At 47.7% G+C, this 11471-nt stretch overlaps 1 long non-coding RNA gene across 1 annotated transcript; it reads right to left on the reverse strand.

Annotated features, from left to right (window-relative positions):
- Nucleotides 1–2353: 2353 nt before the first annotated feature.
- LOC147979061 (uncharacterized) lies at nt 2354–11023 on the reverse strand. Its single transcript, XR_015618491.1, has 2 exons — nt 10336–11023; nt 2354–2663 (listed from the first exon to the last, which is right to left on the reverse strand). It is a non-coding gene; the product is annotated as an uncharacterized LOC147979061 (long non-coding RNA).
- Nucleotides 11024–11471: the final 448 nt, after the last annotated feature.

Below are 11471 nucleotides of genomic sequence, written 5' to 3' on the forward strand. Positions count from 1 at the left end.
TACGGTTTTATGTCAGTTTTGAAAATGGCTAAAAACGTATTTTTGCCGTAATTTATACAAACTTTATCGGAATGAGGAAAATAATATACCGCTGAAAAGCTACGGAAAATGCGAAACTTTTTCATGTTGATGGTTTTCTCTGAGTCCTAGCCGGTTTTTATGTAATTTCGAAAACGGCGAGATCACTCGTTCTGCCTTTATTTCGAAACAGATTCTTCGAAAATGCACCGCGTGAAGAACCTGACCTTCTTGGCGTGCGCACCTGAACTTCACTATGTTTTTTACATGTTTTTTTGCCCGCAACTCTCCATTCACTGCTCGTAGCTCTCCATCCACTCACCGAAATTAAGCAAGTGATATACCGATGGAAAGCTGTTGTAAACACGCAACTTTCCCGTGTTAATCATTTTTTCATACTCGCGGCGGTTTTAAAAGTTTTTCATCTGAAATTCATTCAATGTAGTTGGTGAACTTCCTGCTGTTCTCATGTTGAACTTCTGTGATATATTTTCATTTGTAATTTCTCATTCATTTCGTCAGTGTTACACAAATGATATTCTTTTTGTACAAACCTCTCTCACAATAATTTTTTTTAACTTTCTCCGACCAAGGACTTGAACTTACACAAATGATATTCCTGCCGTTTTGAAGTAAATTAGAAAATGACGAGATCATGATTTCTACCTTCATCGCGAATGGAAATGCACAGCGTGAAGTAGTTGAACTTCTCGGGCATGTCTGTTTGAACTTCACTTTGTTTTTGACGTGTTGTTTTTTGCACTGCGTGAAGTAGTTGAACTTCTGAGGCATGTCTGTTTAAACTTCACTCTGTTTCACTTTATTGTATTTTTCTTATATGAAATACACACCATCTAGCCGTTTTCACGTTGAACTTCTGTGATGTATTTTCGTTTATAATTTTCTAATCCATTCGTCGGTGTTACACAAATGATATTCCTTTTGTACAAATCACTCTCACAATAATTTTTTTAACTTTCTTCGACCGAGGACTTGAACTTATAACAACAAAACTTTCAGTCTTTGCTTTTGTTATTTTTTTAATACAAAATGCACACCGTGTAGTACGCGAACTTCTGGTAGTTATCAAATCCGAACTTCTCTCGGTTACGTGAAAATATCTGAGTTTTTTATGAATATTAATCTGGTTTTTTAATCTTTTTTATGAATTTTTGAAGCGGTCTATTTTTAAAAAGTTAAACTTCTTGTTATTTTATTTTTGAACTTCTAGTTTCCATTCTTTATTAACGAGGTAAATCTGAGTTTTATATAATCATCAAAATTCTCCATCTTTTTAATATGGACTTTCTAGTTTTATTTTTTCTTAATATTTTTTATAAAATTTTGAAGCGGTCTATTTTTAAAAAGTTTAACTTCTTGTTATTTTATTTTTGAACTTCTTGTTTCCATTCTTTAATACGAGGAAAATCTGAGTTTTCTATAATCATCGAACTTCTTGTTATTTTATTTTTCTAATATGGTTAAACTTTTGTTTCGAAAAGATACACCAATTTGTTTTAACCGTTTTTTGAAATAGAGCATACGATATACCATTCGGAATAGAGCATACGATATACCGTGTGGAAAGTTGTTGAATACATGGTGAACTTCTCTCACAAGAATTTTTGAACTTTCCCGGGTCGAGCACCTTAACTTCTAGCGACAAAAAAATTTAGACTTTGCATTTTTATTCTTTTTTTCTCATACGAAATGCACACTATGCAATACATGAACTTCTAGCAGTTATCAATTTGAACTTCTCTCGTGATTGAGATAATTATTTGAAAACACCAAAAAACAACATCTTCTTATGTGTTTTGGACATCTAAATACACCGTGTACCTATCTCACAAGAATTTTTGAATTTTGCCGGACCGAGAACTTGAACTTCTAGCAACAAAATTTTTAGCTTTGCCTTTTTATTATATTTTTCTCATACAAAATACACACCATGCAGTACGTGAACTTCCGGCAGTTATCAGTTTGAACTTCTCTCATGATTGAGATAATTATTTGAAAGCACCAAACACAACATCTTTTTATGTGTTTTTGGACATCTAAATACACATGAACCTCTCTCACAAGAATTTTTGAACTTTTCTGGGCCGAGCACTTGAACTTCTACCAACAATTTACTTTGCCATGAATTTTCCATTGAATCTCTTGTACTTTTTTTCCACAATGATTTAACTGACGACACCATATACATCATCATCGGGCCATATATAGTCATGAATCTTTTTATGTTCCTCACTACAAATCACACAAAGTAATCATGAATGTTTGAGAAATTGAACTTCTTTGTATATCACGCTCAACCATTGAAAGGAAGCTCTAGAAAAATTGGTACTTGCTTTAACTTTTTTTTGAGGCACAAACACAAAGACACACTAGGGCTAGAGAGCTTTGTTCCTCACCATATACTTTTTTTGAGGCACAAACACAAACAACTAATAAGAGCTAGAGAGCGAGGAAGCTTAACAAGTTACTACGTAATAATCAAACTACACTTTTGCTTAACCTTTTCTCCACACGTACTATAACTACTTCAAAAGTTGGTTCATCTATCGACCCATCTATTTCTGCCTTTCTGAACTCCTTGTACTGCTGGTAGCGCTCAGGTAGTCCGTCCCACTCATGTTCACCTGCACAAAAATTATATACTAGTGTAAACAATACAGGTACATATCCCAATTAAACAAAATTCTTTTTTTGTAAAGGTTAAACTAATCAGAGTAATTTGAATAGCAGGAACATTTATAGCCATGTAGTGTCCACTGATTGAGGACTAGGAGGACTAAACCTGACCTTCTCTGCGGGAAGAATGAGAGATCAACAGTGTCTCGCTGTCGAGCAGCAAAAAATCGAAACAAAATATGAACCTATCTCTGGAAGGTCAAAACGGCCTCCACGAGAAGATTGGGTGTGATGGTCCCGCTGTCGCTCGGGTTGTGCACGACAGCGGGTCAGGAGATAGCCCGCATCAGCGGGGCGCAATGATGAAGGCCACCACTGGCAACCCCTGAAGGTCAGGTATCGGTATGGTGCAGATCAGCATCGGGGACACGTGGTTGGCCGGATTCGTGGAAGAGCAGGGGCATGCAACAGACACCTAGTTTATGAACGAAAAATGTAAGACAAGTTTTCACGCAATTTTTCTGTTCATGGACAAATCACCTCATCAAACTAACATAGTTTTCAAGAATTTTAGAGAGAGGAAGAAGAAGGAGCATGGTGGTCAGGGCTAGCCATGAGAGGTGGAGGTGCAAAACAGGGACTTCACCAGTCGGATTCAAAGGAGTCCAAAGAGCACCAGGGGCAGTGGCGCTGCTCTCCAGAGTCAGATAAGAGGGGGATCGGGGGAGTTGAAGCACATTGGGTTGCGGCGACCTTGTATTGCGGCGTTGAACAGCCTTTGATGCTGCGGTGAAGGGAGGCAGGCACATCTTCGATTCCACAAGACAGGTATGATCCAAAAGAAGCACCATTTGTCAAACAACGCCCTCAATGATCCTCTCATCACCTCATAAAGCCAAAAAAATAGCTTACAAATCTCCCAGGAATTTTACAACTCTGTGGTGAGTGAAGGAAGAATGACTGGTTTCAGTCCCGCCAGTCTATATATTGGGCACAGCGGGCACTCATTTGGGGCCTGCCAAAGCAGCAGTAAACGAAACGTGTTAGTGCGTATTTGAAATGTGTCCGCCCAGGGACCGAATACTTTGCAACCCACTAATACCGAATGAAGGAAAATACTAACCATTGCAGCAATTTAAGTCAGTCACGAGGCGACGGGCTTTAGATATACAGCCTAGCCAATGCTTCTTCCATGCATGGCTAGTACTCTGTCTGACTTGTTGCAAGTCAATCGACAGCACTCCAATGGCGAAAACAATAGCCACCAACAGCACATGTCTGACTTGAAGAAGGAAGAAGGGAGGAAGTAGGACGGCGTTGCATAGGAAGTTGGGCGGCGGCGCGCTAGTTGCGTAGCCGAGGGAGGAAGCAGAGCGGCGACGCGTGAGATGCAGAGCTCAGAGAGGTAGCAGGGCAGAGGCGACGGCGCTGGAGGGATCAACGACGGAGTATGGGAGAGGTCTTTCACGGCGGCCAACTGCAGGTCCTTGTCTCCTCCGGCTGAAGGTCAACGCCTCCTCCGGCTGCAGGATATACATAAAAAGCTTGTGTGCACCGAGGGTAGCTCAATGCGGAGACTCTGGCAGCAACATGGAGGAAGAGGGGCATCAACAACATGGAGGAGGGCACTTATCTGCACAGCGGCGCCGGAGCCGGCAGGTCTCCCGAGAGGAGGAAGGTGGCAGAGCGGGGTGGCGTTGGTGGCTCTCATGCCGGCGGTGGTAGAGGAGGAAGGCCGCGGCAGGAGAGCACGAAAGTCGCAGGGGCAGAGGAGGAAGGTCGCAGGGCTGGTGGATCTCCGGCGATGGAGGTTGTGGCGCTGAGCCACGCGCAGCCATCGCAGCAATGCGGCGGCGGTACCACGGAGGCGCACGAGCATGGTGGGCGGCGGCGGGGTCTCTTTGTAGGGGTGCGGCGGCGGGGTCTCTTGGAAGGGGGTGCGGCAGCGTGGTTCTCCGGGGATTAAAGTATAAAAAATTAAGAAAAGAAAGCAAAAACCAAAAACCAAAAACATGAAAAAGAACAAAACAGAAAATAAACAGGTGTTTCCCCCCACACGTGGGCCGGTCCAGATGCTCGCGCGCTTCAGCGGGTCAGACCCCTCGACTCGCTGAACACGAGACATATTGATGCCCGTAGAAGACCATACCATAGCTATCGAAGGGCCATAGGCCGTTCTTTAATAAGAAGTAAGGGGGAATACAAGAGGCAAGACAGTCTAGGCGCTCTAGAGCTGTCTGCTGACAGAGTATGAACTCTGAAGAAACAAAGAAAGCAGGCCCAACCTGAGCCCACACGAAGACTAGAAAAGAGAAGAAACTAAAAGAGATCGCTAACACAGCCAGCAGCTCTCCAGGCCCTAATATCATCTCTGATTAAATCCAGCAACCTGTCAATGCTACACGCCATATGCTCAAAAATTCTGGCATTCCGTTCCTTCCAAATCCTCCAGTGCAGCAGTATGGTAATGGTGTCAAAATTGCGCCGATCGTTCTTGGGAACCTCCTTTGTTGCAGTCAGCCACCAGTCTTCAGTACTGATGAAACTATCATTCGGAATTCGAAAATCAGCGTGCGTCCATTCCCTGAATTTCATCCAAACCTGCTGTGTGTAGGCGCAATGCACAAAAAGGTGTGTACGGTCTTCATGAGTCAAGAGGCACAGCGGGCAGTTTCCATTAGAAGGCCAACCCCTATGCTCCAGGTTATCAGCGGTTAAGCACCTTCGATGTACGGCAAGCCACATAAAGAATTTGCATCTCGGAGGAGCCTTGGATCTCCAAATCGGCTTGTGGCAAGCAAAATGAACATTAGCAACAAAGAACATGCTATATGCACTGCTAACCAAGAACTTGTTGTCCGCAGTCCACTTCCAGACTAGGCTATCTGGAACACCAACAGATAAAGAGACGCCTTGAATTATGTCCCAAACTTTGAGGTATTGAGCCATGGCCTGGACCGAAATCCCACCTGTGATACCCTTAATCCAGTTACGATTGTGGAGTGCCTCCTTGACAGAGCGCCCAGAATCCTTGACAAAGGAGAACAAAGTTGGAGCCAAATCCTCGATGGAGCATCCTCCATGCAGCCACTTGTCAGTCCAAAATTTGGCCCTCTGTCCATCCCCTAGACAGATTGAAGTGGACACTTTAAAGAGGGATGAGACCTCCTTTTCTTGAGCCTCTGGTAGCTGATGCCATGGCCTTTCCTCGGCGTCCCATCTCAAACATGGCCACCGGCAGCGGAGAGCATAACTGTACCATTTGAGGTTCAGCACACCCAAACCACCACACACCTTGGGCATGCATACCCTAGCCCAAGGTAGCAGGCAGTGTCCACCACTTATATCGCTATCGCCTTTCCAAATAAAACCCCGACATCTCCTATTGATGATCTTCAGCGCCCACGCTGGCAACGGCAGAACCGTCAGAAAGTGAATTGGCAGGGCCATGAGCACTGATTGGGTGAGTGTCAAACGACCCGCGGGAGCCATCAGCTTCGGTTTCCGACCCTTCATCTTGCATGAATACTTGTCAATGAATGGTAAAATATCCTGACGCCGCAATCTGAAAATCGACGGAGGCAACCCAAGGTACTGCAAAGGAAAGTGATTCGACTGACATGAGAAGTGTTGAGCCACACTAGCAGAAATAGAGTCGTCACTCCTGATGCATGTGACAGTGGTCTTCTGCATATTGATGCGGAGGCCAGTTGCCTCACCGAACAGCCTAAGAATGGCTGATATAACCTCCATATCCCGCAAGCAAGGCCAAAAGAAGATAACTGCATCATCAGCGAAGAAGGAAGCTCTTGGAATGTTGAGAGGAAGGCTCAAATCTGACAGCAGTTTATTCTGCGTAGCCCAAAGGAGCATGGCTTGTAGAGTGTCCATGGCCAATATGAAGAGCGCCGGAGACATCGGGTCCCCTTGTCGCACACCGCAGCCAAGTGAGAATGGCTCGCAAGTCTCACTATTGACCAATACTGACGAGGACGCGGTGCACAGCAAGCCACATATCCAGGAGCACCAGCGCATGCCAAAACCCCTCCTGGTCAAGATTTGAATTATGAACTCCCAAGACAAAGTATCAAAAGCTTTGGAAATATCGATCTTCATAAGCACTGCAGGGGAATTCTTTCGATGGAGTAGTCTGGCCACATTACGAACAAACTTGAAATTCTCATGTATGCTCCTCCAATTAATGAATGCACTTTGGACTTGTGAGATAAGCGATGGCAGCAAGGGAGCAAGCCTCACAGCCAGAACCTTAGCAAAGATTTTAGCAGCCCCATGTATTAAATTGATCGGTCTGAAGTCGGCCACTTGCAGAGAACACTCCTTCTTGGGCAGCAAAGTGATGATGGATGAATTAAGCCGGCCAAAGGAAGCAAAATTGCTCTTGTAGAGCTCTTGCATAACCGCCATAAAATCCTTTCTGATGATATCCCAGCAAACCTTGTAGAATAGACCCGAGAAGCCATCCGGCCCAGGGGCACGGTCAGAGGGCATCTCCATGCTCACTTGTTTGACCTCTGTGTCAGTAAAAATAGCTTCAAGGCCGCTAGCCAAGTGTGGGGGGAGACAATGGATGTTGAGCTGGTCCAGCTTCAAGGAAGATGTCAGCTGTGCAGGTGTGCCCATCAGACCACAGTAGAAGTCCCGCACCAGATCAAGTTTATCTTCCAGAGCCGAAACCGTGCGCTGACCATCTCTAAGGAAAGGGATCCGATGCTTCCGCCTAGGACCATTGGCCTTCATGTGAAAATATTTCGAATTAGCATCTCCCTCCTTTAAGTCACGTATCTTTACCCGCTAGCGCAGCCGGACCCTTTCACAAGAAGCAAGCGCGAGGCATTTACCCTTCAAGAAAGCTTTAAGGCGACGTTCCTCCTCTGACAAGGATCTGAATTCCTGCGCGCAATCAAAGCGCAAGATCAACTCATTTGCAATTTGAAATTGCAAATTCATGAAGTTTTGTTTCCTTTGCCCCCAGCTTCTAAGTGCCTTAGCAGTACGTTGTAGCTTGATGCTGAAAATCAACATAGGATCATTAGCAGAAACCTCTTCTTCCCAGGCAGCTTTAACTGTGTCCATAAACCCTGGCAACTTGACCCAGAAATTTTCAAACCGGAAGCGGCGAGATTTCGGCCGAACAGAAGAGCAGGTCAGCAGTAAAGGACAATGATCTGAAATGCTAGAGCTGAGTGGCAACAGATCACTGATGGGGTAAATATCCTCCCATGCATTATTAAACAGTAAACGGTCCAATCTGGCCATCACAGCGCGCTCTTGATCATTGCACCAAGTATACCTCCTACCCACCAGCGGCATGTCATGAAGTCCCAGAGTGTTAATAGCGTGCCTGAATTTGTTCGCCAACCTCCTGTTAATCCGATGCGTGCTGCGCTCTGCTTCACTACACACCAAGTTAAAATCACCATTCAAAATCCACGGTCGTTGAACATCTCTCCCAATCTCCACAATTTCCTCGAGGAATCTGATTTTATCAGCATTGCCTTGAGACCCATAAACAGATGTTACCAGCCATTCTTTTCCATCTGCCAAGGAAGTAACCTTAATGGTTATAGAGAATTCCCCCTTGTGTTCTATAGAGACCAATAGGCTATCAGATTTCCAAGCAAGCAAGATCCCCCCTCTGGTACCATCGGCTGGAATAAAATCAAAGCCATCAAAGGCAGGGCCCAAAGTTTGCCCAACCACCACAATATCCACCACAACCAATTTGGATTCTTGAAAACAAACAAGGGAAACATTGTAAGTTTGTAGAAATAGACGGACAGAGCTACGCCTAGCAGGGTTATTAAGCCCCCTGACATTCCAAACCAACACACCAACAGACATGTCCATGACATACACTCCGAAACCCAAAGAAAAGAACCCCCTAAGCACCACATGACTCTACTGACTCCGAGAGAGAGAAGGCCGAGAAGCCCTCATGTGCAGGCTCATCGAAGTCCACACCATCAGGGTTGAAGAGAGCAGCAATGGCCCTAATGTGGTGAGGAGCGAGAGGCTTGTCAAACAGCTTGAGGTATTCATCCAGTGCTTCCTTGGTCACCTGCTCCTCTGCGTTAATTACGCCCATACGGCGCAGGAGAACAGTTTGGGCACGGTGGTAAGGTCCCTTGTTTACGCCATCGTTTTTTTGCTAAGACGAGCACTCCGTCGAGGGGTGAAATTTGGCGGGATAACCTTCTTGCGCCGAACGGGAGCTGATGCCACCGGCCTCGGTCCCAGAATGGAAGGCTTGGGTGTGGCACCAATCCCACCCACCAGCGTCTCTTCAGCAGTATGGGGGCCGAAGACTTGCACATTTTCCTCCGTCATCGCCAACGGTGGAAGCAGCTTACTTGGGCTCAGAGGGATGGCAAAAGGTGTCTGCACGGGACTCTGGCAGGATATCGCCATGTCCATTCCCCGTTGCTGAACAACAAGTGTCTTGAGGCCCTGCGGCTAGTCATCAGAATTGGGGGGAACCACCTCAGTAGTCATTGCAGCAGGATGCAAAGCTGCAGGCGAGTTGCGTAGACCCGACGGCTCCTTAGTTGAGTGAACCGAAGCATCATTGGCCTCAATGTTCGAGAAGAAAGAGAGCCGGCGCGGGGACAGTGGCAGGTGGAGTGTTGCCCTGCCGGAGGGAGGCGTCGGGACACCAGCCGCCGATCCCACAGCTGTGGTGGCGAAACATCCATGCCCTGCCGGCGTGTCCCCACATGCCGCAGATCCTACAGCCGTGGAGGCACATCCAGAAGGCGCCGGGGTGGCCGACGTGCATGCATGAGCTGATAGGTCCGTCGCTCCCGGCGTGAGAGCAAGAGCTGCTGAACCCACCGCCCTGAGTGCCGGTGAACCCGACGATGAGTGCACTTCAAACGGAGTCACAGTGCTCGAGCCAGCTGAGCACGACCTGGAGCGCGCCGTGGATGTGGCTGCAGCTATCCGGAGCGGAGGAGACATGCCGCCTGCTGGCGCCAGTAAACCGTTGGCCCTGCGCCTGCCCCAGTCGCCCGCTATCCCAAAGCCTCCCGAGCCACCAAAGGGGTGTGCACCTGAGCGAGGATTAGGGCCCATCCCGGTGCCATCTACTCTCCCTCTGAAGCAAAAGCTGGAGTAATCATGTCGCCTTGTAAGATCCTCATCTTCGTCGGGCTCGTAGTCCTGGTGGAATTCCATGAAGGGGGTACTGCGATCCACTACATCCAACACATGTATGTTGAGAGGATGGATGAGGGTGAGCCGCTCGGACGGTGGCGCGGGCGGCGGTAGGGTCAGTGGGTGCTCCGGCTCGAAGGAATTTGGCAGACCCACGGGATCCGGGACCTCCAAATCGTAGATTTTTGGGATGCCTGGCGGATTGCGCATCCAGGTAGTAACATCCAGTTGCCAATGATCTTCTTGTGGCAGGATTTCCACCAGTTGGCCCTATAGCTTGTTGACGAGCTGGCTGATGGTGCCCCACTCCCAGGCGTTTGCCGGCAGTCCTTCAATACCCAACTTGCAGAAGAAACCAAGCTTGCCACTACTTGCCTGAGCACTCCTATGCCAGCGCCGAAAAGCAACCGGAACACCAGCACATCTGACTCTTCCTGAACTAGTGAGTACTCTGTCGCAATCTGCAGCAGAGGCAAACGAGATGAAGAAGTCATCTGGATGCGTTACCTCCACCCTTACATGCCTCCTCTCCACCCACAGGACCTGGCCAAGGCGAGGACCAAGGCCTTCGGCGAGACCGCGGGCCTCCTCCCCTGAACTGTGGCGAGAAGGGCGCGGTTTCTGAAGTCCGCCTCCAGCTCTTCCATCCTTGGTGTGCGCGAGATGATTCCGCCGCCCCTTTCTGGCCGTAGATCTGGATCCCCATGAGAGTAGAGTTCACCGGGGAAGCGGGCCTGGGCGAGGGGAGGGTAGTGAGCCATATCTCTGCGCGGTGGCGGGCGACGGGAGGGGGGCGTGGTGTGGCTGGCTGGCGGCGGCGCCGGAGGGTAGGCGGGGCTGAGATCTGAGCGGAGGTGGATCGTGAGGAGCCGAAGAAGGGAAGGAGTAACGGCCTCGAGCAATATGACCAGTGAGACAGTAGCGATGGCAACGAATCTTGCCAGTACACTTAGATTTATGGTGGCCAGATTCCAAGCATTTAAAACATCTGCCCACCAACCACCGAGGGATCCGAGGTTTGAAGCCGTCTGGCTTGGTCACGGTGGACGGGAACTCATCCAAACGGCGCAGACGACAGCGGCTCTCCACAAGAGTCCAACCACCGTTGTCTGGTTCCAGATCCAGCGAGGCTGGGCGGGACCGACCGGGGAGCGGCGCGGTTGAAGACAACCCAGAGACCATGATGTCACGGAAGGAAACGAACGGAGCAAGGGCGCTATCTGGCCGTCGGAGATCGGAGCAATCGCCCGACAGGTGGGGCAGTGGCTGGGGTTGAGAGCTGGCGGCGCGCCGGTCATTGATTGGGGCGCTGGAGGCGGCGTGCGCATGGCAGCGAGCGGACCGTTGGGGCGCCATTAAGCAAGAGCAGTTCCTCTACCATACCATAGCAAATGCACTGCAACAAGCCCAAAGATACCATAGCGAGCCGTACTGTAGCAGACCACGATACTGCAGCGAACATTTTTTAAAATTTTGAGACAAGGGTAATTTTTAAATAACGAATCTTTTACTAAAAACGTAAAAAGTTTTTGAAATCACTAATTGTTTTTTTAAAAAGCTGAACAATTTTTGATATTTTGACATTTTTAAAACAGGGGCAAAAATTGTAAATCTAAATATTTTTTGAACATGGATATTTTTTT

Source organism: Triticum urartu, chromosome 3A (genome assembly GCF_056163025.1).
Source record: "Triticum urartu cultivar PI428250 chromosome 3A, HENAU_Tu73, whole genome shotgun sequence".
NCBI classification, from domain to species: Eukaryota; Viridiplantae; Streptophyta; class Magnoliopsida; order Poales; family Poaceae; genus Triticum; species Triticum urartu.